Raw genomic sequence first — 23,812 nt, 5'->3', positions numbered from 1 at the left:
ATCAACCTCACTTTTTTCCCCAAGCTAGTACAACCTTTCTGTCACTTCTTCTCATCCTCATCTCCATCTCCATCTTTTTTAATAACATCTTCCATATCTTCAGATTCATCATCTTCCGCAGCCTCACCAGTAAACCATGACAGTACATGAGGAATTATTTTGTCCCCAGTTGTTCAACTACAAAAGCAAAACATATAACATCATATTTGTGATCCCAACAACAAATAATGATGCATAAACAAAAACTGAATTTCCTTGGACAAAGAGGAAAGTAAAAGTGAATTAATACTAAAGTAAGCATCCCAAACGAAGAAATCAGCAGCAGACCCAATCTAAAGGGAATTTTCCAACAAAGACTATATTTGGCCACTATGCATATCTCAAACTGTAAGCATGTAGCTTGATTAGGGTAAAAATGACAATAATGTGTATTTCACGTGTTGAGTCGCACGTCCAATTAGTAAGCATCTTTCTTTCAAATGAATTTGTATCTAGATCTTATACCTTGTAGTGATTAATGAAGTTGACTCGTTAGCCAACAAATATTCTTCTATCCATCATGAAGAGTGCTTTGTGAAGGTCAACCAACATTGCAAGAAGTGAACGAACAAATTACCTTCTAAATGAACAAAAATTACTTTGAGAGCTAAATTCTTATGAACTGGTGCTAAACCATGAAAGTATTTAGGGTCCTCTCCGATATCAATCTCCGCCCAAGATATGATTTAAGTTGCTGCATATTTCAGACACTAAATAGATGAAAAACCAAGAATCTATTTTTTTTTTTTTTTTTTTGGTTAGAATGACACATATAGCTAACATATCCTGTTTCCATAATCGTTAGGTGAAGAATTGATCGCGGCATACTGATAATCAACTGTAAAATCTTTGCATACAAACATATTACCCAACATCAGGCCACAAATGATAAGTACCACCCGAAGGTACAGAACCTTTTCCATGGCTTTCAACCTATAATAGCCAAAACCAGAAAACTGAACTTTTCTTAGGAAACAAGAGAACTGTATAGGCTAACCTTGAATGGAACAGAAATATCTCATTACAGTAAAAAGGATTGATTAAATCCCACAGGTTTAAGTCAATGGTCAAGACTATTATGATTGAAGCAGACTCTCGTATTTTTGTAGCTAATCTTACCACCAGACTAAAAAAGGTAATAAATTGTAACAACAAAATAAGGAAGGGGCAAATACTCACCAGAACCCAAAAATAAGCAAAGACCGTAGATTAAACAGAATCGAAGTAGCCTGCTACACAGTTCTACGTATGGAGTACAAAACATTACCTGTTGGCGGCAACTTATTTGAGTATATCCTTTCACCATCATCCATGACTCCACCGCCCTTGCTTTCAGCATCGGCATATTGTTATTACCATATCTCTAAAAAAAAAAATACAAGTTGACAGATAGAAACCAAATTAGACTAAAACAATAAAGTGAAATACAAATACGCTTTATAGTCGCATTATAGCTAAATATGCTTTCTATTTCAAGTGAACAAAGGCAACATAATCGATAACATGATTTACTGTTAATACCTCCCAATTTCCAAGAATCAAGAAGTTCCCACTGGAAGCGCAGTCAAATTCCGAGCAAACCAATTCAGCAAGCTAAGACAAAGTATTTAACTTCTGCTCAGAGCATTATAAAAGATCTTAAAGGGCTATGTGCTTCAGTTGCTCTGGTTAAAGCAATTTTGCTTTCCCCTTTTCCCTACAATATATATTGACAAGGAAAAGGGCCCAAGCATACAAGAAATCAGCAGGTTTAAGCTGATATATGACTCACATGTTGAAGTTCTCACTTTTTTATACTAAAAAACAAACACAATATACATAGGAGTAATGTAATATCATTTATGTAATTGCAGATATTGTGAATCAGTACCTGCTACAGCCATTATAAATTCTTGTTTTTCGTTTCATAAAGATAAAAGAAAGTACATTTATATCCTTCATTCAAATTCCGAACATTAAGTCAAGCCAAAAAATCAACTTTTTCAGTTAAGGAACACAAGCACATATAAGAAGCCTTTTATGAAGGAGATAAAAATACACATTTAATGGTGTACGTTATCAAAACTCTGGGAAAATCTGCCATTTATTGGTTTGTGCTCACAAGAATAGGTTAATTTCCATAATTAACAATTCTTTCAAGAGTCGTGGAAGACGAAGAGGGAAGATAACTTTTCACTGACAAAGTTTCAAGAATGGTACCTTGAGGAGGAAAAAAGTATTGGTGATATGCTTGAAACAACTTAATAGTAAACATTTTTCTTTTCTCTATTTTTTACGGGTGAATTTTTTCTTTTCTCTTTTTACGGATGTGTAATGGAGATTTACTTGTTTTTACATGCATCTTTCATAGTTTCGGGAATTCTGTTTGGGTGATCTTTTTCTCTTGTTGGTCTTTTTGGTTTTGTGGCTTCACACGACCGTGGAAGAAACCAGAGGAATTATGGGTTGTGAAAGGGAGAACTATATATGACAATTCTCCAGTTATTATGAGGGTTTTTTCTGTTGATGATCATGACACAATTTGTTAGAAGCTGCTGGATATGCTAAGCAAATGACATTACCAGAGTATCTTGTTTCTGTGTTTTTGCTTACACAAATTATTTTGGACTCTGATGAGTTGGTTTACAGGTGCGAATAAATGGAAGAGCTTTCTGAATGTATATCTAGGCTGATGCCTAATGAAAATATCTGCTTTGGAAGTTGTTTTTCGTTTCATTCTGAAAAGAAAAACAATCTTTTTTTCTTTTAGGTAAAGAAAAGCAAAACTCTTTTTCATTCCTTTATACTATAATTCTGTTCTGATTTAACTTTCTTAAGGAGAATATTAGTTGTTCTTTTTATCAGTAGGAGAATTTTAGATCTTAACTCCGAGGAAAAGGTGAATGAACCTTATCAAGAGAACAAAGTAAGTTCCGGTGGATTACACTTCCCTATTTTGAAATATTTGAATACGGCATAAACTGGTCAACACTGCTCGCATTTGAACTCCTGTCTCTGAATTTCCAACATACCATCATCTTTTTAACTAACCAAGAACTTAACTGAGGGAATAGAAGCAATGAAATGATCGTTTGGTACCTGAAAGGCTGAAACAGCACATAACCAGAAAGGAATTTCACGTCTTGAGCACTATAGCTGATGTTGCTTATTGTAATCTAGCCGTCGTGAAGTAAACAACCAAGATTTGATGTGATTCATTCTTTGACCGTTCTGCTAAAAAACAAATAGAGTAAATATTTATGACAAACAAGTAAACTGATGAAAATTAGCTACTGCTTTCATCAATACTGAAGAACAAACCTTCTTACTTTTTCCACCTTCCAATTCTTTGCTTACATCAATATATTCTAGTTGAGACAGGGGTTGTTGCACAAGTTGAGGAGAAGAAGATTTCGCCAAATTATATTAATCTATTAGGCTAGGAGAATCAGACTTCCTGTATATTTCCCTTGTAAGAAAATCAGAAACTTACTTGAATAGGTGAAGGTCCAAGAAAAAAAAAAATTAACATTTTCCCAACTATAAAGAATTTCTCAGAGGACATATCCATGTTTTTTCCTGATGAGTTTGACAACTATTTTGGCCTCTAAGAACCATTCACAATACATTTAATAAGATCTCATAGAGAGAATTAACTGATGCAGCAAGAAAGTATTTGGCGTATATGCCTCCAATGCTTTTTATAGCAATATACTCCCTTTGGGACAACTAAAGTATTCTTTTGTTTTTTTCGTCAATAGTTCTTGTTATTCCATTTGGACTCCATTAACCCTAAAAGACATAAAATAAAAAGGTTTTGCCAGCCAAATTACCTCGACAAAATAAGGCATATTACTATTGAAAAGCTGCATCTATATCACATTTCCCCTGAAAGAAACGATCTCGTAAGTAATATATACCATTCATAACTTCAGAAGCTCAAAAAAGTAATTAACTAAAACCATTTCCAGTATTGCTAGACAGTGAACAACTATTGGCGGAGACCTTACAAAATGTTTAGTAGTTCCACAATTCCCTCATGGTCAAGGTGATAGAAGAATTTGTACGATATAGTAATTTCTTCTGTTCACAGAAGATGAAATATCTTTAAAAATTGGAATTCTCATATGAAAATGGCTTTGAGTTGGAGTACTTATTCATTAAGAGGCAGCTCATTGTTGTTTGTGCATTACCAGAGTTTCAGAATTGTCATCAAGCTACAAATATTACCACAGAGGATTAATCCTCAATTTTATTATTTTGGGCTTATTTTAAGCACAAAATGGCTTATAAGCTGATCAGCCAAATACTCAAAAAAGCTGAAAACAGCTTAAGCCAATCCAAACGGGCTCTTAATCCATGGTTGATGAAACAAATTTTGTATCAACCAGTTATCCCTTTCTTCTCATTTTTGTTTACTTAATTCTTTTAATCTCTAACCTATCCAATAAGAATCATCTTAATCTCTATGCATTAACATATTGGTCTTTTTTTTTTATTGGAAATATCTCTGTTATAGCATGATAACTCAACCAAACAGTTATGAAAACTATATTACCTTTAACAACCCCGACCATTATCGAATCACTTATAAAGTCTATCATTTTGGTGCTACAAATTAAAAGACAATGTAGTTCCAGTACACTTTCATTGAACTTGAAGTCTCAAAAGTAGAGCCGTAGAAGTTACAATAGTTATCGAATATTAAAGGCTTTCAAAAAATTTAGCTCCTCGAAAAATATACACGAACCATATAAATTAAATTGATGACATTAGTGTTTGTGTATAACTACCACCTTAATTAAAAAGAGAATAGATTACTCTATGTATAGGGAATGTCGACTTTTCAAGTCTTCTTACAAAAATTTTAGCCATAAGCACCTTCCTCCTTCATGGTCTTTTATAGAAACATCTCAATAAGGAAAAGAAGTCCACCTTTAACTCTCTTAAAAAAGATTAATAAACACAAACTTCATAAAAGAATGATAAATGCATAAAGATGCTAAGGTTTAAACTTAAATGCATATAGTAGAACATCTTTTAATCATCCAAGAAGATGAGGCACCAGTGAATCAAGAGCAATTTGAATGCTCAATAATATTCTTCCCACGATTCTTCAAATTTATCCAATTGTTTAATATAAACAAGGGATATAAAAGTAAGCTCAAAAAATAAATTTTATCACCTTATTTTCATGGTACATAAAGGGCAAAATGGTAGTAATCTGATGTCATAACATTTGTCTTGATTCCCCTATGGATAGCAAGGAAAGAAGGCCACCCTTCATGTTTTTTGGTTGCCCGCTTTTCTTAGTTCTTCTTTCTCGATTAGGGCCAGTATTTGCACTGGTGCTCTAAATTCTCCTCTGATTCCATACAATTTCTTCCATTCTGTTTATATATAATGCTAACTGATTAACATTGGAAAATAAATATTACTAACACACTAACAAGAATAACTAAAACCCAGTACAACTTACCCAAATCAAGCAATGTAGATGAAAGAAATCGAGTTTAAAATGATCAAGATCAGTTAAGAATTAATACGGTAAAGAGATAAAAACAAAGAATAATGAAATTACAGAATGGAAAACACTGACACGAACTCATCAATAAGAAAATCACAGATGGAGAGAGCGTAAAATTGTCAAAAGGACTAACCAACTTCGGCAGACGGAGAACAAGCAACAATTTTGCTAGCACCCTTGAAACCAACATGTTGTTACCTCAGTAATGCTATAAATCAAAGATGACACAAGGAAAATAAACTAAAAACAAAAAAACACAAGAATTCTTCACAAGTTGTATCGCAACCACGCGAAAGAAACACATACCGAGGAAAACAAAGGGTAGCCAACGTAAGTATTTTGGTTCCTCGTCTTCTTAATTAACTTTTGAATTTTGCTTATACTATACCAAATTCACCCTACATAGGAAAAAATCTAATTCACTTTCAAAATTTCATTTTACCCAACCAAATCCAGCAAGAACTATATGACGTAGAAGAATCGAAATGTGCACCTAGATGTTTATTTCTAAACATACAAGTGCAAAATAGAAATTATTGACATATACGTATAATCTTAGTAAGAAACTATCAAATTGATATGAAATTTGACGATTTTCAACCAAACTTCCATTACCAACAAATGGATGCAATCTATCAATTTCTTATTACTAACAAATGGGTGCACAAACAAAGTAAAAATGGGACAAAACAATACAATCACATCTAACTGGACTGACATTTAAAATATAAAATTTAACTACTGCTTCATGCCTTCTAAGTATCTCTATATATGTATATGCATATAATCTTTAAAAAAAAAAAAAAAAATCCCAATTCACAGGAATGTACGACTTTGCAATTGTTGAAGGCAGTTCTAAAGAGAAACAAAAGAATTCTTACCAAATAATTTAGTTGTCTCAGGCATATCACCGAACACCTTGGGTTCATTAGCCTACATAATTTAAAATTTCACCATAAATCAACGATCAGTAACCCAAAATACTATACAATTACATGCACCAAATATGGATGTGCAGATCAGATAGAGTTACTGACATGCATGTTAAAAATTTAGCAAAAAATTATGCAAAAGAGTAGGAGAATTAAAATTGAAGCAAAATGGATCAACATGTTAGGCGGCTATCATCATCAAGTTAAACAATCAACTTCCTCGACACTCAAATAGTTAAATCAAGTTGAATCAAACTATCAATGTGTATTCCTGCTTTTGTCACTAATAATCATGAATATTAAAATAAAGAAAAGTGAAGGAGCAATTTGAGCACATGTAAGAATCTTTGAAAAATATTCAAAGCAAAATTACGTGTGTATAAACAAAAATGTGCAAAGAAATCGAAAACGAAAAGAAAAACGAAGGAATGGCTATAGCTTAAAGATGTTTGGCTGTGTGTGATAAATTTAAAGGGAAGCTAGACTAATAGTTTTAATGAGCATTAAAAGGTATTATAATGGTATTATAAATGTGCAAGATCTTGTTCAACAGTTTCAAGCTTTTCCTATCCATGATTTCACATAAATAGATAAGTTATTACTGGTGGAAAAGGAAAAGTTAAGTAATTAAATTTAAAAAGTATCTTTTGAATTCTAATATAACACATTTATAAATGAGAAATAATAAGGAAAATGCCAAAAAAAAGGAGAAAAAATATAATTATGTTTCCTGGCCATAGAGAGATGCCACCTCACTTTATATTGCCTAACTGTATATTATACATAGATTATAGCTCCGGCCGAGAATGTGCAATAGAAATAAGGGAAAAGGGCAAAAAATGCTGTTTAAATATGTATTTACATTCAATTCTCAGTTATTATGTTTTGTGGACCATAGATATGAGCAAGTACTGTCCGGTGGAGCTGGAGCCACATGTAAGGAAGTGAATTATTGCAATAGGGTAAAGATTTATATTTTCAAGTGGTCCATCATTTGATTGACATTGTTCAAGTGATACACGCAAGGTCATTTATTCTTGTGTTATGCAGCAATTAGTGGTAAATTTGACCGCACTTCGCGCAGTTATAAATCTAAATTAATGAATTTTAACAATTTTCTTTTTATTAATTTAGTCAAGATAAAAGGATACAAAATTTCATATATTTGAATATCTAATTTATTCCCTAAATTGAGTAACCTACATATATACCTATATTAGTTAACTTGACCGCGCTTCGCGCAGTTAAACATGTCTTTTCTAAAATTTATTTAGTTAATATAGAAAAGATAAAAATAGTTAATAACAAAAAACAAATAGTAGAATGTTAACTCGGTATATATTAGACGAAAATCACTACTCAATATTACTTCAACTTATAAAGCCATGACAAAAAAGAAGAACTTATTGAGCATAAACCAAGAGTTCACAAAATCAAAGATGTTTAAAACATGCGAGATACGTCTGGATCTTTACCTCATCTTTCAGCTTAATCTTTCAACATAATTTTAAAGATGGAGTTGATAAAGAACATTCTCACCAGTTGGAGAAATGCCTTTGGCTGACTGGCATCAAAACCATCATAAAATTTTTGTGCACTTTTTTCAAATCCCCTATTCATCCCAATGACCCAATTCCTCTAAGCTATATACATGACTAAGACCCGTTGAATCCACGAGCCTCTCCAATTTTGGTGTTTCTCGAAAGATGGTTTATTGAAACGAATGGTCTGATCAGGCATTGAGAATATGTGACTGAAAAGTGTATTCAGAAAATATTTACATTATCCAATAATGACCAAATTTATTTAGAAACACCCTCAAGTATGGAATACAAACAGGCATAAAAAGAAAAGTAACGTTAGAGATAGGAAAAGAACAGTCAACAATTATTGTTGCATGATAAATGCACAAAACCAGGAGTTACATCTCTTCACAAATGACGTGATTTTTAATTTCCTTAACATAGATATAAATAAAATAAAATAAAAAGGGAAAAAGTCAAAAAAATGAGAGTACGATGAATAGAAAATGGGCCATAAATGTGGGTATAGTGTCATTGTTGAGTAGTAGTTTGGAATGAATCATGAAAATGGATATGTTGTGATTGTAAGCAGGTCATGAATGACATTTAGAACATGAAATAAGCATTGTATGTGAAAGAACGCGATAGTGAACTATGATTATGATTATGGAGGAATTGGAGTGAAATTGTGAAATGTGGCTAATGTAAATGAATGATGATTGTTGCCTATGATATTGTGATTGTTGTTAGGGATGATTGGGAGTTGATATGTGATATGAGGGAAGTCGTAGAAACAAAGGAAGTGCTGCCCAATTTTCTCTAGCTTTAGTAAGCACGTTCTTATAATTGTGTAGCTAATGTCGATACGAATTCTCTTGAAGGTATAAACGTGGGCATTAAAGGAGGACAAGCAAGCGATAGATTAGTTAAACGACAAAGGTATGTAAGGCTAGTCCCTTCTTTCTAAGGCATGAATCTTATAGCATGATTTTCCTCCATCTTCAAGAATTTCCTACATCCCGGAAAGCTAAGAGTCTATGTTCATGAATAACCATATGAGATAAGAGATACATTACGAATACAATAATGATGAGGATAAGCTTAAGTTTAAAGATTCTAGAGTTCATGGTATGGTGTTCCTACAAAGCTAATGATGTTAACTATAATCCATTGATGTTTTCCTTATGTGTACTCACCTTAAAACATTAATCCCTCCAAGGTGAGATATAACGATTATGATCACTCCATAACGTAATCGGGGGTTTACGACCTCATGTCACCCCGACAAAGCTATAGTTGCCTTCAAGTTCTAATGTGTGGTTGGTGATAAAGGTATAATGATGTTAAGTTTATGATGATTATATGACGATACGATTCCACCGTGCCTAAATGGCCGGGAATGTCACCGCGAAGGCGGGCTGCGTACGATTACACCGTGCCTAGATGGCCGGGCATGTCACCGCTAAGCCGTGCCTAGATGGCCGGGCATGTCACCGCTAAGGCGGGCTTCTATGTTTACACCGAGCCTAGAGGGCCGGGCATGACACCACTAGTGGGCGGCATATGATAGTTACCCGGATGCGGGTTAACGATGATGATGTATGTATGATATGATGATGTATACGCTATGGTAACCCATATGATATGTTTATGTATGATATATGTATAAAATATATCCACTTAAAGAGTACGCAGGTTATGTCTTCATCTTATGCCTTATGATTTCGCTATTATGTTCATTTCATTCATGCCTTACATACTCGCACAATGTTCGTGCGACGTCCGTTTTCGGGACGCCGTGTTCATTCCGTAGACAGAAGGAGGCGATCCGTACACTGAGAGAGCTATTAGTCGATTCGAGAGCACTCCATTTTCCCAGAGGTGCCATTGATTATTCTTTTGGTATATTTGTACATATATATTTTGGGCACGACGGGGTCTTGTCCCGTCATATGTCTAGTACTCTTGTAGAGGCTCGTAGATACGCATGTGTGGGTAGCATGGTCTCACGATGTACTTATTGTATATATATACATATATATATATATATATATATATATACATATATTATTTTGATAGCCGAAGGGCTTATGTACATAAAGGTAAATATATTTCAAATGAAAATAGCTTTCTATGATTAGGAGCATAAGAAATATGAATGAACGTAGGATGAGTAATAGAATGAGTGGTGCTCGGTAGTTAGCCCCGGGTGCCCGTCATGGCCCTAGTTGGGTCGTGACAGATACTATGTGAGAAAGAAGAGGAAAAGGAGGGTAATGGAAACTAAAGTGAGAATTGCAAAAATGATACGGAGGTCCAAATTCCAATTCCCATCTCCTGATTTCTCCTGCCTTATTTGACTTATTTATGGGAAAAAAAATTTCACATTCCAATTGAATTCCATGTTCATTATACATTAAATTCATTAGAAATAGAGGGGGAAAGAAAGTATTAAACTGGATTAAATTAATAACTTTTGGAGTTATTACTTATTAGTAACACAATTAATATTAAACGAATTATGATGAATGAAATAAACTCATGTTATTGCCCTCAATTTTCTACAAATTATCTGAAAGAATTATGTGTTGTCGTTTACATCATCTTCTTTAATCTGACTCGTGACATTATTACACATAACAACAACAACAACAACAACAATAATAATAATAATAATAATAACAAATATAGAAGGAGAAGAATAATAATGGAGTAAATCATTTTTTCCAAGTAAACGGAGAATACTAATAATAGAGTAAATCAGATTTTTGAAGAAAAGAAAGTAGAGAAACTCTGGGAGAAGAAGTAAATAGTAGTAGTAATGAGGAATGTAACAAATAGGCTGTGATTAATTTGATGCAATAGTTTTAGACTTTTAGTCCTAATATAGGGAAATATTTCAAAGATTTTTTTTTTTTAAATATCGGAGAAACTTAACGCCACATATAGAAAGTAGATTATTTTTAGGAGAAAGGATAAATAACAATAATAAGACTGAAATAAATAGGCTGTCATTAATTTGTTGCAACGTTTCATTCATCTTTGGAAGTAAAAAGCACATTTAACATAATTAAGAGAGTTTAATGATGGTTAGGCAAGCTGGATGGTTAGGCACATTTAACAACTATGTGCATTCCTTAGCAGGCAAGCTGGATGGTTAGGCAGATAATTGCAGCAAGTGGAACTGTTGATCAGGTATCAGTGATTACTCAGCCTAATAAGAGTGTAATTAGAACTATCTATCTACAACTTATGGGAACTTTGGAAAGGGTCAGCTGGAAATGTTTGATCTTTCGTAATGATGCAAGGCCTAAGACAATATTTACAACGTGGCTATGCCTTCATGGTCGACTGCTAATGTACCGATAGGCTCCTCAAATAGGGGATGAGGGTGGAACCTGTATGTGTCCTTTGCCAGTCTCATGATGAAGATAGAGCACATTTGTTTGTAGCTTGTCCTGCCACACAACAACTCTTGGCAAGGTTGATGAATTGAATGCACAAACCTGTTTGCTCTTATCAGACATGGACTCAACAACTAACATGGATACTCAAGTGTGCTAAAGGTAAATCTCAAGGTGCTCGGGTCATGAGAATGTTTTATGCTAAAGTAATCCATTCCATATGGATTGAAAGAAATCTGAGGATATTTGAAAAGAGAAGTCGAGATATTGAGAGTATTCCAAAGAAATAGCATATGTTTGCACTGTGAGGGCTGGACCAAGCACTACCAAATTGTTCCAGCAATATCAATTCTACTCTGTATTGCTCCTCCATGTAACTAGGCTAGTTGTAGTTGATGTAGTTTTCCTTTTCGTTTGAGATAGTTGGTCAAGGATAGCTAAACTATGGTTATGTAATGTTTGCACTTGGTGATTAATAAAATGATAGTTACCCAAAAAAAAAAAAAAAAAAAAAGAGTTTAATGAGTGATTTTTGTGTTTTTTTTTTTAAATAGCACATAAATGGGAAACAATAGAAAAAATGCCAAAATTTGGAGGAAAAAAAGAAAAAAGAAAAACACAATTGCTTGCTATAGAGAGGTGCCACATCACCTCTAAAAACATTAACATAAGGATTAGCTTAAAACATTTGTTTCCTCTAAAAACGATGTAAACATGTCGAACTAATATGCAAATTAGCATAAAGATAGTAGATATACTGAAGAAAAAATATGAAAAAGAAAAAAACAAAAGGGAAATAAAAATACAAACGATTGTTAGCCTTGAACCTCTCCCTTAGGGCAACTGTTTAAAATAAAAATAAAAATATCAAGATCCTAAATCTAAGAATAAGTTGAAAATTACTTCCTCAACAACCGCGGAAATGGGACAAGTTTTCCAACCATATCATGAAAAGTCATCAATTGCAATTAATCAATAACATTATAACCATGCAACAGATCAAACTGCAAGCTCTTACCTTTTGTAAATAAACGTATATTTAAGGATGAGAGAAACTGAAAGAAATGACCCGCAAAGGTGGCCAAATTTCTTCAAGAGCCCGTGTGAGATTCGGTCATATCTATATAATAAATAATATCCTATTTTGCAATTATCTAAATCTCTTATAATGTCCATATTATAAAAGAAATAAATTACATGCAAAAGCTAAATATAAAATTAGTAAAGTGCCAGAAATGTTAGAAACAAATGTAGCATACCATCCAAAAGTAATAGCACTTCAGTCCATTTGTCGATTAAGTTAGTCAAATAGATACAAGGACCTTTCATCCCTTGACTTATTAGAAATGAAAATGGCGAAGGCAATTTGAAGAAGCAACCAATTTGGCCAGCTTAGGACTGCAAATTCAGATTGGAATCATTTATAAGAGGAGCTTTCTTATAAATATCAGTTTTACACGGCATAAATTGCTCATTAATTGATGAGGTGCATGATGAGAATGGGGGATTGGGATCCTCTCCATTTTCCCTAAGTTCTACATTAGATTAGAGACACATGGCATGAATTAATTAATAAGATTTAATTGACTAAAGCAAGAAGGCTCTCTAACCATGATTTATATAATTAATAACTTATCCATAAATATAGTAAAATATTTTCTCTCTCTTCCTATTTTAATATTTCATTTTTTTTTTCAATTATGATAGCTCTTTAATGGTGATATTTTCCGAATATAGACAAGTCTTTTCGTAAATATACAATTACCAATTGAATAATGAGGTCTATATTGTGTGAATTAGTAAGCATCATAATTGAAAAATGGAAAAATATCACCAATTGAATAATGGGGTCTATTTGTGCGTAGGGAAAAAAATGAAGTGAGAAAAATAATCGGGTAAAGTAAAAGATATTTTACTGCGTAGGAAAAGTAAAATAGGAAGAGAGAGGAAATAATTTTAATATATTTATGGATAAGTTATTAATTATGTAAATCATGATTAGGGCCTTGCTTAAGTTAATTAAATCTTAGCCATTAATTCCAACCCATGTCATGTGTCTCTAATCCAAGGTAGAACTTGGGAAAAATGGAGAGAAGGGAACTAGAGAGGAGCCCAATTCGAGAAGGGGGAGGGTAACCTTTTGAAACTGTAGAATAGCTCATAAATGGATATTAAACTACACTTAAACTTGCATGATTTATTTATGAGTGAATCTTGATTTTTTTTTTTAAAATAGCACAAATAGAAAAGAAATATGAAAATGGTGAAAATTAGGAGAAAAAAGATAAATATGAAAGGTGGCCATAGAGAGGTACCACCTCACATTGTCTATGCCTAGCTTTATATTATATATAGATTTGGTTAGCTTCAACACTCTTCATAAAATTGATAGATCCGACAATATTATTGATAATGAAGGCAATAAAAATCGACATTAAGACCAAAACATATGTACTCAGTTTATATTGTGTTAAGCTAAACAAAAAGAAGAAAGAAAGATAAAAAAGTTTCACCGAAATTATCATGCTTGGATTCACATAGTTCGTCAAAACATGAATTAAAAAGGAAGAAATAATGAACAGATAAAAAATGTTAATCATGTGTGATTTATAATTATTCAATAGTAAAAAATAGCAGATAATCAACGAATCAAATATGTGATGTAGAACCCCTAAGTTATAAGCCTGAAAATTCAAGTACATCAGTGTTGTAACAGACAAAATAGAAAAAAAAAATTGATACATAATATTTATTTCAATAAAGGTTAGAAGAAACTGAAACATATTTAATTGTATCATAAGTTCCCAGGCTCTTTGAGTTTGTGCCTGAAATATCTTAGGGTTAACTTAATCTAATAAAATATTTTGGGGATAAAGTATGCTATGAAATACTATGACATACCGTTCTGGTCCTAGTCCAAGAGATGTACAAATTAATGCTCGTAGAATTGATTTGTGTGTCACAACCAAAAGTGCTCTCCCTAACGATAACAATATAAAGAACTTACTGGTGCCGATAACATTTCTTTCCATGCATCATGTGCTCATCCCCCCCCCCCCCTTCCCCTAGTTTTTGAAGAGGGTATATACATCATCTACACAACTATTAGATGGATCTTCTCTCCAAGTTGTATACTCCTTTAGATTTATACAGTTGGCATCCTCTCCTTCAAACACTAAACATCATTAGAAAACTGCTAATAGTGTTGAGTGATCTAAATCGAAGAAAAACTAAAATTGATTATATCTTCCCGTTGTTAAAATATTGAGCTTAAAGTGACTCAAAAAGATAATAGTAAAATCACATTATTTCAATTTTACAAACAACAGAAAATAAATAATATCACCCTCTTAAATCATTGGAAGAACAAAAGAATAAAATAGCACTCTTATCATATGCAAGAATTTAGTTTGATGACCGCATTGAAAGTGGTAGATTGATGCAACCATCTTCATTCCATCTTAAATAATAGAAGAATTCTCATGCTCTATTAATTAAGAATAGAAAACTGTTATAGTGACTTTATCAGGGAAAACAAAAGAAAGCAAACAGATGTTAATAACTTAATTAATTAGGAGGAAAACGGTAGTTTAGACCTTTATTATGTAATAAACATATGCTGACCTTAAATATAAAGGCTTAATTGAGTGACTTTTAAAATAGTTCCAAACTCAATTATCCTCTTTAATTTTGTCATTACTCCCATTTCAACCCATTAAATCCTATAATTTAAATATAATTAGATTTTTTCATTTTAAAATTAGATAAAAGGCCAAAAAAATGAGAAGAAAGATAAGTAGGAATGGTGGCCATAGAGAGGTGTCACATCACCTTTTCTATGCCTAGCTTTATATTATATATAGATTGTTTAAACGGAAAAGGCTCAAAAATGCCTTAATCTATTGGAAATGGCTCAAAAATGCCTCCTTCTACCTATTAGGTTAAAAATGCCCTTAACGTTTTCTTTAGGTTCAAAAATTCCCTTCAGATTAACAGAAATATGACATGGAATTTAACTAAACAAGTAGCCATTTTTTTATTGGTCCACATAACATTTTGACCCAATAAAAAGATCCGACCCGGACCAACACCCAAATCTGTAACTTAACCCGGTATCTTTTACACCTATCTCTCACATGAAGCATTTTCTATCTTCTTTCTTCCTTCCACATCAACTTCATGCAGTTGAATAGCGGGAAGCGAAAATATCACATAAATTGGGACAGAGGGTGTATTTTTTTTTTCAAGCGGGTCTATTTGTTGTTGTATATTTACTATTCCTTCTGTTTCAATTTGCGTGGCGGCGTTTGAGTGGGCACACAATTTAGGGGAAAAAATGATTTTTAAGACTTGAAGTTTAAAACAAGTCATAGATATTTGCACGGCTATATATCATCGATTATTAAGGATAAAATGAAAAGTTTAAAGTTAAATTTTTGATATATAAGGAAGTATAACTTTCTTTTTTGCACAAATTGAATTGTTTATACATAAGGAAGGTATGACACATAAATTGGAACACATGCGCTATATATTATCATCATATTATACTAAAAGTGGAAAGCTCTTATATTCAAAGTTAGATTACCATTTTACCCATACACTAAATTAAAATCTAATTAATTTAATAGGTGTATTATTTTGCCCCTTAAGTAAACCAGGTGAATTTAAAAGTACCTTATTGCTCACACAAAAGTTTAGATATGAAGTGTAGTACTACATCAATGCCTCAACACAATTCAATGAATCCAAGGGTGAGGGCATTCGTTTTTTCATTCATTTATACCCAAAAACTTTTCTCATCATTATCATAAAGACAACTCATTAAGGGCTTTCTTTTGCATTGTTCCTTTAGTATCAACATAAAAAAGCATTTAACTATAAATAGCAATCAATAAATAAATGAATTATTCTTTCAAATTAACAATTATTCTCTTCATTGCAATGCAAAAATCTGGAGAAATTGAAGAGTTGCATTGAGAAATTCAAAATAGACTTAATTCACTTGACTAATCTATATACTAATATAAACATCTCTATGGCCTAGAAAGCCATTTATCTATTTTCTCCTCTTTTTTTTTTGGATTTTTCTTGCTTTTAATCCCTTTTATTTTCATTTATGAGATATTTTAAAAAGCCCAACAAACCACCTCATTAATTATCATTATAATTAAATCCTATCCTAACCGTCCTTTGAAAAGATTAGATTAAAGACTCTATTATCTCTTCCCCTTTCCTATAATTAGCATTTACTTCCCTTTAATTCGTATTTATCAGTAATACGTATAATTGATAATGTAGCAAGACGTGATATTCTGGGAAAAGAAATACTTATACCTCTTCCCCTTCCCTCTAATTAACATTAACAATAATTAATACTGGACCTTTAATACTATTTTTTTAAATTATTTTTTTATTACATAAGGGGTAGGGGAAGGGAAAATGGGGAAGAGAATTACAATGTGGGGATTCGAACCCTCACCAACAAGTTAAACTTTGTCACTTTATTTGCAGTAGGCTCGCCTGCAAACTTTTGCCCAAGATGGACCCTTCTATTATCATCTGAGGATTGAGGGTATGGGTCGTTCCGTCCTTTGTTTGCATATACAAATTTGTTATATACAAATGAAGCACAAGGATGATGAGCAGCTTACGGAAAAGAGGAAAAAGAAACAAATGAGAAATGGTGTCTTTTCTTTTTCTTTCCTTTTTTTATTTGGACTTCTAAAAGAAAACTCCTATCCATAGAATGCTACGATTATAGGGTATGGGTTGCTTGGTGATTTATATACTGCAATTGATGTGTTTTGGTACTCCTTTGACTATATGTGACTCGAATCACATAGCTACCATTAAATAAAATACATGGCTTGCTGAATTTACCACATTTAAAGATATTCCCCCCCTTATAATTTAGGTATTTAGACGACTTAAGTTTACTTCAAATGCGTCATATATGTGCTCTTTTTGATTTGTTGGTTTTGATTTCTTCTTTGTTCATCATTATTTTATGCAAGAAAATATTATTTTTTCCTTATGTTTTTGTGGGTGATCACAGGAAAAATAATTGTCCATGAAAAGGAATGTGTTGACAATAGTTGAGTATTGCTTTCACTAATCTTATTTCTCAAAGCATTAAATACCAAAAGGTTTGATCTTATTTGAAAAATATTGTCGATAAAATTATACTGATCTCTTCTAGAAAGAGTTGATTGATTGAGAAAAAAAATTTAAAAACTTAATTTTGTCATAAATAGTATGTTCTTCCTTTTAAACTATTGTGTCATCTTCATTTTTCAGATATCAAATTTTCCTCCAGGCTAATGAATATGGAGGTTTTCGAGATGAAGGCGTGAGCCAAGAACTCTTTAATAATAATATTATTATGTTGTTTACAGGTCATTTTTATTGTAAAAATCTTCAATTATTAGAAATAAGTGATGTTGCTAAATTGACTATTTATGTTTAGTTTTTAGACACGGAAGATATTAACTTTTAGTATGCAACGCCTTACATATCCAAGAATGGATGCTAATAACAGGTACTTTTTAGTTGTTTGATCTTCCTATTTAAGTTTTGTACACAATAATGTCCAATATTAACTGAAAGATGCACCGAACCTTTTGTTGTTTATTTATTTTTTGATGATAAAAATAGAGAAGCCATAGGGCTAAGGGAAAAAGATTTGTAATTGTGACTTAATTTATTATATGAAATCAATATCTTTTTACTTATACACATGAGTTTGTTCTTTTATCTAATTTGTATTTTTTTAAAGAAGATTTAAGTATTTTGTTGTAATGATTTATTTTCATGACGCGCGAAGCGAGGACAATTTTGCTACAAAATGAAAATGTTGTTTATCAATACAAAAGCAATTTAGGATAACAATTAAATTTGTTTGAAAGGGGTTAAAAATAAGTAAATCGTATTCGATCAAAACAATTTTTTTGTAATTAGACCAAGCAATGTATGTAAATGCAAGAATACAAATGGCATAAAATAAAGAGACAAGAATTAGAAGTATAGTGTGAAGCTTGTGGTATTTCGAGAGCTCAAATGATGGAGTTAGAATTTCCAGTGTGAAAATGAGGAGTTTGTTCCTTCTCCTAAAAGGTATATTTAACTACACAAACCCTAGACTTTTCAACACGAAAGTAAGTGAAATGACTACTTCACAGTGTAAACGTCCCATCGAACAACGAACCAAGGCTCGAGGTTGCTGGACGTTTGGTTAAGGAGTTGTTGGAAGTGCACTCCAGCTGTAAAAGGTGTCATGACTGGGTAGAATGATCCTGTGACAATGTAACGGCTCTATCGGTTCCTCGATCACGGAGTATGGCATGCCTTACTAGGATGTCAGTGGTCCAAGACATACCAATAATGATGCAGGGTACCCTTGGGTTGTGACCGAGAACTTACCTGTCAATCTGAATCAGGCTGAATCAATGTCTTCACATGTTTATTTCCGATTGGTCCATCTACTAAGTCCGAATTTTACTCGTACAAATGTGTATTGCAGACACATGCATCATTTGAAATATTTCAAAAAAAAAAAAATACAAAAAAACATACTCCCTCCATCCATTTTTACTTGTTATGTATTGTCTTGGCACGCCTATTAAGGAGTAAAAAGTAGAATGACATTTTTTCTATATCCCCATAATAAGTAACTCAATGATTGAAATCAATAAAACAACTTGCCAACCCAATAATTAATAATAAGAGTAAAATAGGTATGAAATGATGAATTATCTTTTAATTTTTCAAACTGAATAAGTAATGATGATAACCATTTTTAATATACCGGACAAGTAAAAATAGACGAAGTGAATATTAAACACTGCGTGACAGTGCGTATCATCTCGCAACACAAAGAAGCGTGTAAAGAGCTAGCTTAGGGGATAAGAATCGAGTCTTTTACATCCACTTACGATCCTAGTCATTATTTCTACACAAAGGAGCGTGTAAAGAGCTATCGTCAGTCACTCTTAAAAAAAAAAAAGGTGGGCCCCAATCTTCTTTAATAGTAGAAAAATTGTAAAAAAAAAAAAAAATTAAGATGGGGCCCAATCTTCTATAATAGTAGAGATTAAAAAAAATTAAGGCGGGGTTCGCGGAGAATTAGGAGACAATTGCAAAAAAAAAAAAAAAAAAAAAAAGAAGTTAAGATGGGGTCCACGTGAAGAAGTAAGAGACAATTGTGCGAAAAAAAAAAAGGATATTTAAATAATGATAATAAGTTCAGAAAATGGTAAAGGTACGCTTAGAGAAAATGTAAAGAAGAGAAGTTCGGGAAAAAAGAAATAACGATTTAAATTGAATACAAAAACTGCTAAAGAAGTCATAAAACCAAAAGATTTAAAACTTATACCATACATCTAACACCAATAATGAGGAATAACATCAAGAAGGCGAAATATAAACGGTCTCCTATAATAGTAAAAAAAAAAAAAAAAAGTGGGGCCCACTCTTCTATAATAGTAGAATTTTTTTTAAAAAAATAAGTTGGGGCCCACTTTTCTATAATAGTATAAATTAAAAAAAAAAAACAAATTTAAGCTGGGGCCCACTCTTCCATAATAATAGAGATTAAAAAAAAATTAAGGTGGGATCCACGTGAAGAATTAGGAGATAATTGCAAAAAAATAAAAAAATAAGGTGGGATCCACGTGAAGAAGAAAAAAATAGGATATTTAAATAATGATAACAAGTTCAGAAATGGTAAAGGTACGCTTAGAGAAAATTTAAAGAAGAGAAATTTAGGAAAAAAGAAATAACGATTTAAATTGAACACAAAAATCGCTAAAGAAGTCATAAAACCAAAAGATTTAAAACTTATACCTTTGTTTAGACACATACGTCTCACACAAATAATGAGGAATAACATCGAGAATACAAAATATAAACGGTCAAGAAATGTATACACATATTTTCTCAAAATGATGAAGTTGGTCTATACTTAAAAATTTAAGACTACAGCAGATGTTGACACATGAAAGCGCTTTTCAGTGTTGTTGATTAGAAAGAGATGATGACATGAAACTCGGTAGGAGAAAGTGTATTTCAAATCTTTCAATTGGAGAACCAAACAAGGAAAGTCATATATGGGAGAAGCAAACTAAGTAAAATAATTTGTTGATATTTTCAATTAATTGAATTATAGTACTTTCTGTAATAAAAATTCCATAATTATATTACTAAAAGGTACTCTCTCTGTCCTAATTTATGTGATATAATTTGACTAGGCACAAAGTTTAAAAAAGAAAGGAAAGATCTTTGAAACTTATGGTCTAAAACAAGTCATGGATATTTGTGTAAATTTAAATCATATCATTTAAATCAAGTTAAATGATTTCTAAACATAAAAATATATCATTCTTTTTTAGACAGTCTAAAAAAAAAGGTGGTACTATTTTTTACCTCCAACTCATGTAAAAAAAACGTGGAGCCCATATTAAAAAGTAAGCAATATCAAAAAAAAATGTGGATCCCATATTAAAAAATCAAGCAATATCCATGTAATTCTCAAAGTATTCCCAATTAAGTCAATAATGGTGCATTCATTCAATTGGATTTCTATACCACGTGCTGCATTTGCAGCATTTTTGAATGACTGTCCAAAAAAAGTGGCCCCTTTATTGGTAGATCAAAGTATTCACTTTCTCTTATTGCGTTGTTTTTCTAACGGTTTTATTGGATATTCCATCTTTTATTTTTAGAAATTTATGGATAACATGTATTACATCTTCTGATGTCGGCTTATTACAAAAACTCCTTCCTTCCCCAAACAAAAATTGATGGAGGTGATTTCATTGTCAACCTCCAACTCATGTAAAAAAAAAAAAAAAAATAATAAGGTGGGGATCCACATGTGTGCTGTAGGTCCTACCAAAACTTTCTCCACATTTTTTAGGCTCATTTTCACTTATGCCCTTACTTTTGTGTTCTTAATTTTTGTCCCTAAAAAAAAAAAAAAATCGGGGTATAAATTTATATTTACACATCATAATATCTCACAAGTTATGTTCCGCACCATTAAAAACTTATGGCCTCTAGGCATAAAATTTAGCAAAAATAACAGCCTATGTCTATTTGGAAAAAATATTTACTCGAAATAACTCATATTTTTAATATTACCCAAAATAACCCTTTTATACATTGTTATACACTTTTATATAAGATCGACACATTATTTACAGTAAGTGTATAATGTTGTATATCGTGTGTATAAACACTATTGTAAAAAAAATTGGCTATACATATGTAAATTAAAAATATAACTACGTGGATATAATATTTTATGCTGAAATGTATATTATTGAAATTATTTCTAAAATTAATTGCTAAAAGCAAAAATTAAATACCAGCCCATTTGAAGGACAATTCGTGCAATTTCTTCCATTTTTTTAGTTTTTAATTTGTAATAGACAAATTCTCTTTTTTAAAACTAAACTATATAAAAGCATGAGTTGAAGAAATGGATCGTCGACCAAGGGCAACCAAGGGCAATTTGGTCAAAGCACTTGCCATTGAATAATTCCATTAGTTAAAAGTAGAATCTTACTCTAGCTTAGTATTAAATATATTCGTACTTTTTCTATTTTGCCCCTGCCCATAAAAATTGCATCAGAACAGATGATGTCATTTCAAGTGGCAGGTATTAATTATGTTTTCGGCCATGTGTCACTTTTACACTCCTTTTACTTTTCACTGTTTTATCATGGTCACATAATTCCACTTAATAAACAAATAACATTTGTGTATATGTATTAATGTTCATCTATATATATGCATCGACAATGCAAATTTAGGTATGTTTATTAGCAGTATAAAATATATATATATACTATCACTACCCAATGCATAAATCTTTACAATTGTACACAACTACATACACATAAATACACTATATAATTCAAAGCACACAGGCATACGCTGTCTAGTATACAATATACAAATCCCCACACACAGCAACTCCTTTCAAAGAAACATCAAATCCACAGTGTTGTGTTATAGCTTTCCGTGTACCACCGGACACTGACCCCTTAATCTCCTCAAAGATCCCATGTCGATCCACCATCATTCTTAAAAAAAAAAAAAAAAAAAAAAAAAATCTGTCTCAAATTATTTTTTATTTTTAAAAATAAGAAAAAGTTAAGTATTTGATCTTACATTATTTATTGTAGTTATTAAAAATAATTATCTTAAATTATTATATTTTAGGGATTCAAGGTACGATTAATTATTTTTCCTCACTTTATTCTTTATAGAATTTTGTCATTAATGAAAATGACATATAAATAGAGTTAACATTTAATGAAGAAAGATTATGACTTAGATATAAGATTATGACTTAGATATATATAAGGATAAAGTTAGTCAATTACCACTCCTAATTATATTTGTTAAGGGGCGTGTAAAACAAAAAACGACAAATAATTTGAGACAGAGGGAGTAGCTTTTTCCCTATTTTATTCTTTATATTAATTAAAACATTTAAAATGAAATATATCATTGATGGAGTTGACATAGATATATATTGACTATCTCCGTCACAATTTACGTGACACTTTCTTTTTTAGTATGTTAAAAAAGAATGTTACCTATTTATAATTAGAAATAATTTAACTTTAAAATTCTTCTTTGACCCTTAATAAAATAATTTACAGCCACTCACATATCTAACTTATGTTATTTATTTTGGATCACAAATTTCGAAAGTCTTAATTTCTTTCTTAAATTATGTGCCAAGCCGAACAGTGTCACATCATTGAGACAGAGGAAGTAATACATATTTATTGAAGAGAGATAATATGCTTAAATATTTTAAGAAGGTGAAATAGTGAAGATCTTATTCATATTAATGGTTTCTTAAGAAACGTGCAAATGAAAAACACGATAATTATTTTGAGACGGAGAAAGTACGTTTTTCCATTTGTCCCATAGTTTTAAACCCAATCAGTAGCGCCTAGCACATAACTCAACTCCTCAGCACCATTTCAGTAACTTACAAAATAAAGCAAATTACTTGCCAGGTGTAATTTTTTTTTTTTTTTACGCAATTACCTTCTTTCTAACATGCTAAACTTTTTGAGTTGCTTCGTCTGTTTCTCCATTATTTCCAACAATTTTCTACAAAACCCTAGACTCTTACATGGTAGCGACTGATATCTGTAATGTCCCAAATTTAATACAACAAAACAGAAAAATCAGGAAAACAAAGAATGGTCTTGCTATGATAGACACAAAATTGTAGAGAAGTAAAGAACAAGATACGAAGAAGATTCGTGAATTCATGTTCTTTGACTAAATTTCTTAGGCTGTTGACCCAAATAAAAAGAGACCAAAAAACTGAATATATTACAAATTATCCAAATATTATACTTATGGTCCTCCATTTTGATC

At 31.8% G+C, this 23,812-nt stretch overlaps 1 long non-coding RNA gene across 31 annotated transcripts; it reads right to left on the bottom strand.

Moving 5' to 3' along the window:
• Window positions 1-4: 4 nt before the first annotated feature.
• Window positions 5-6,588, bottom strand: LOC132043545 (uncharacterized). 31 transcript variants are annotated; one of them, XR_009411863.1, is made up of 8 exons: window positions 6,427-6,587; window positions 5,852-5,943; window positions 5,679-5,753; window positions 5,204-5,428; window positions 3,852-4,235; window positions 3,340-3,487; window positions 3,118-3,249; window positions 5-177 (listed from the first exon to the last, which is right to left on the bottom strand). It is a non-coding gene; the product is annotated as an uncharacterized LOC132043545 (long non-coding RNA). The 31 variants fall into 31 exon arrangements; XR_009411839.1 differs by having other exon boundaries at window positions 5,204-5,408; XR_009411848.1 differs by having other exon boundaries at window positions 3,852-3,906; window positions 4,029-4,235; window positions 5,204-5,943.
• Between the last annotated feature and the right edge of the window lie 17,224 nt (window positions 6,589-23,812).

This window comes from Lycium ferocissimum, unplaced genomic scaffold (assembly GCF_029784015.1).
Source record: "Lycium ferocissimum isolate CSIRO_LF1 unplaced genomic scaffold, AGI_CSIRO_Lferr_CH_V1 ctg258, whole genome shotgun sequence".
Classification (NCBI taxonomy): Eukaryota; Viridiplantae; Streptophyta; class Magnoliopsida; order Solanales; family Solanaceae; genus Lycium; species Lycium ferocissimum.
Note: the sequence above shows the minus strand (reverse complement) of the source record. Positions and strands in the feature narration are given on the sequence as shown.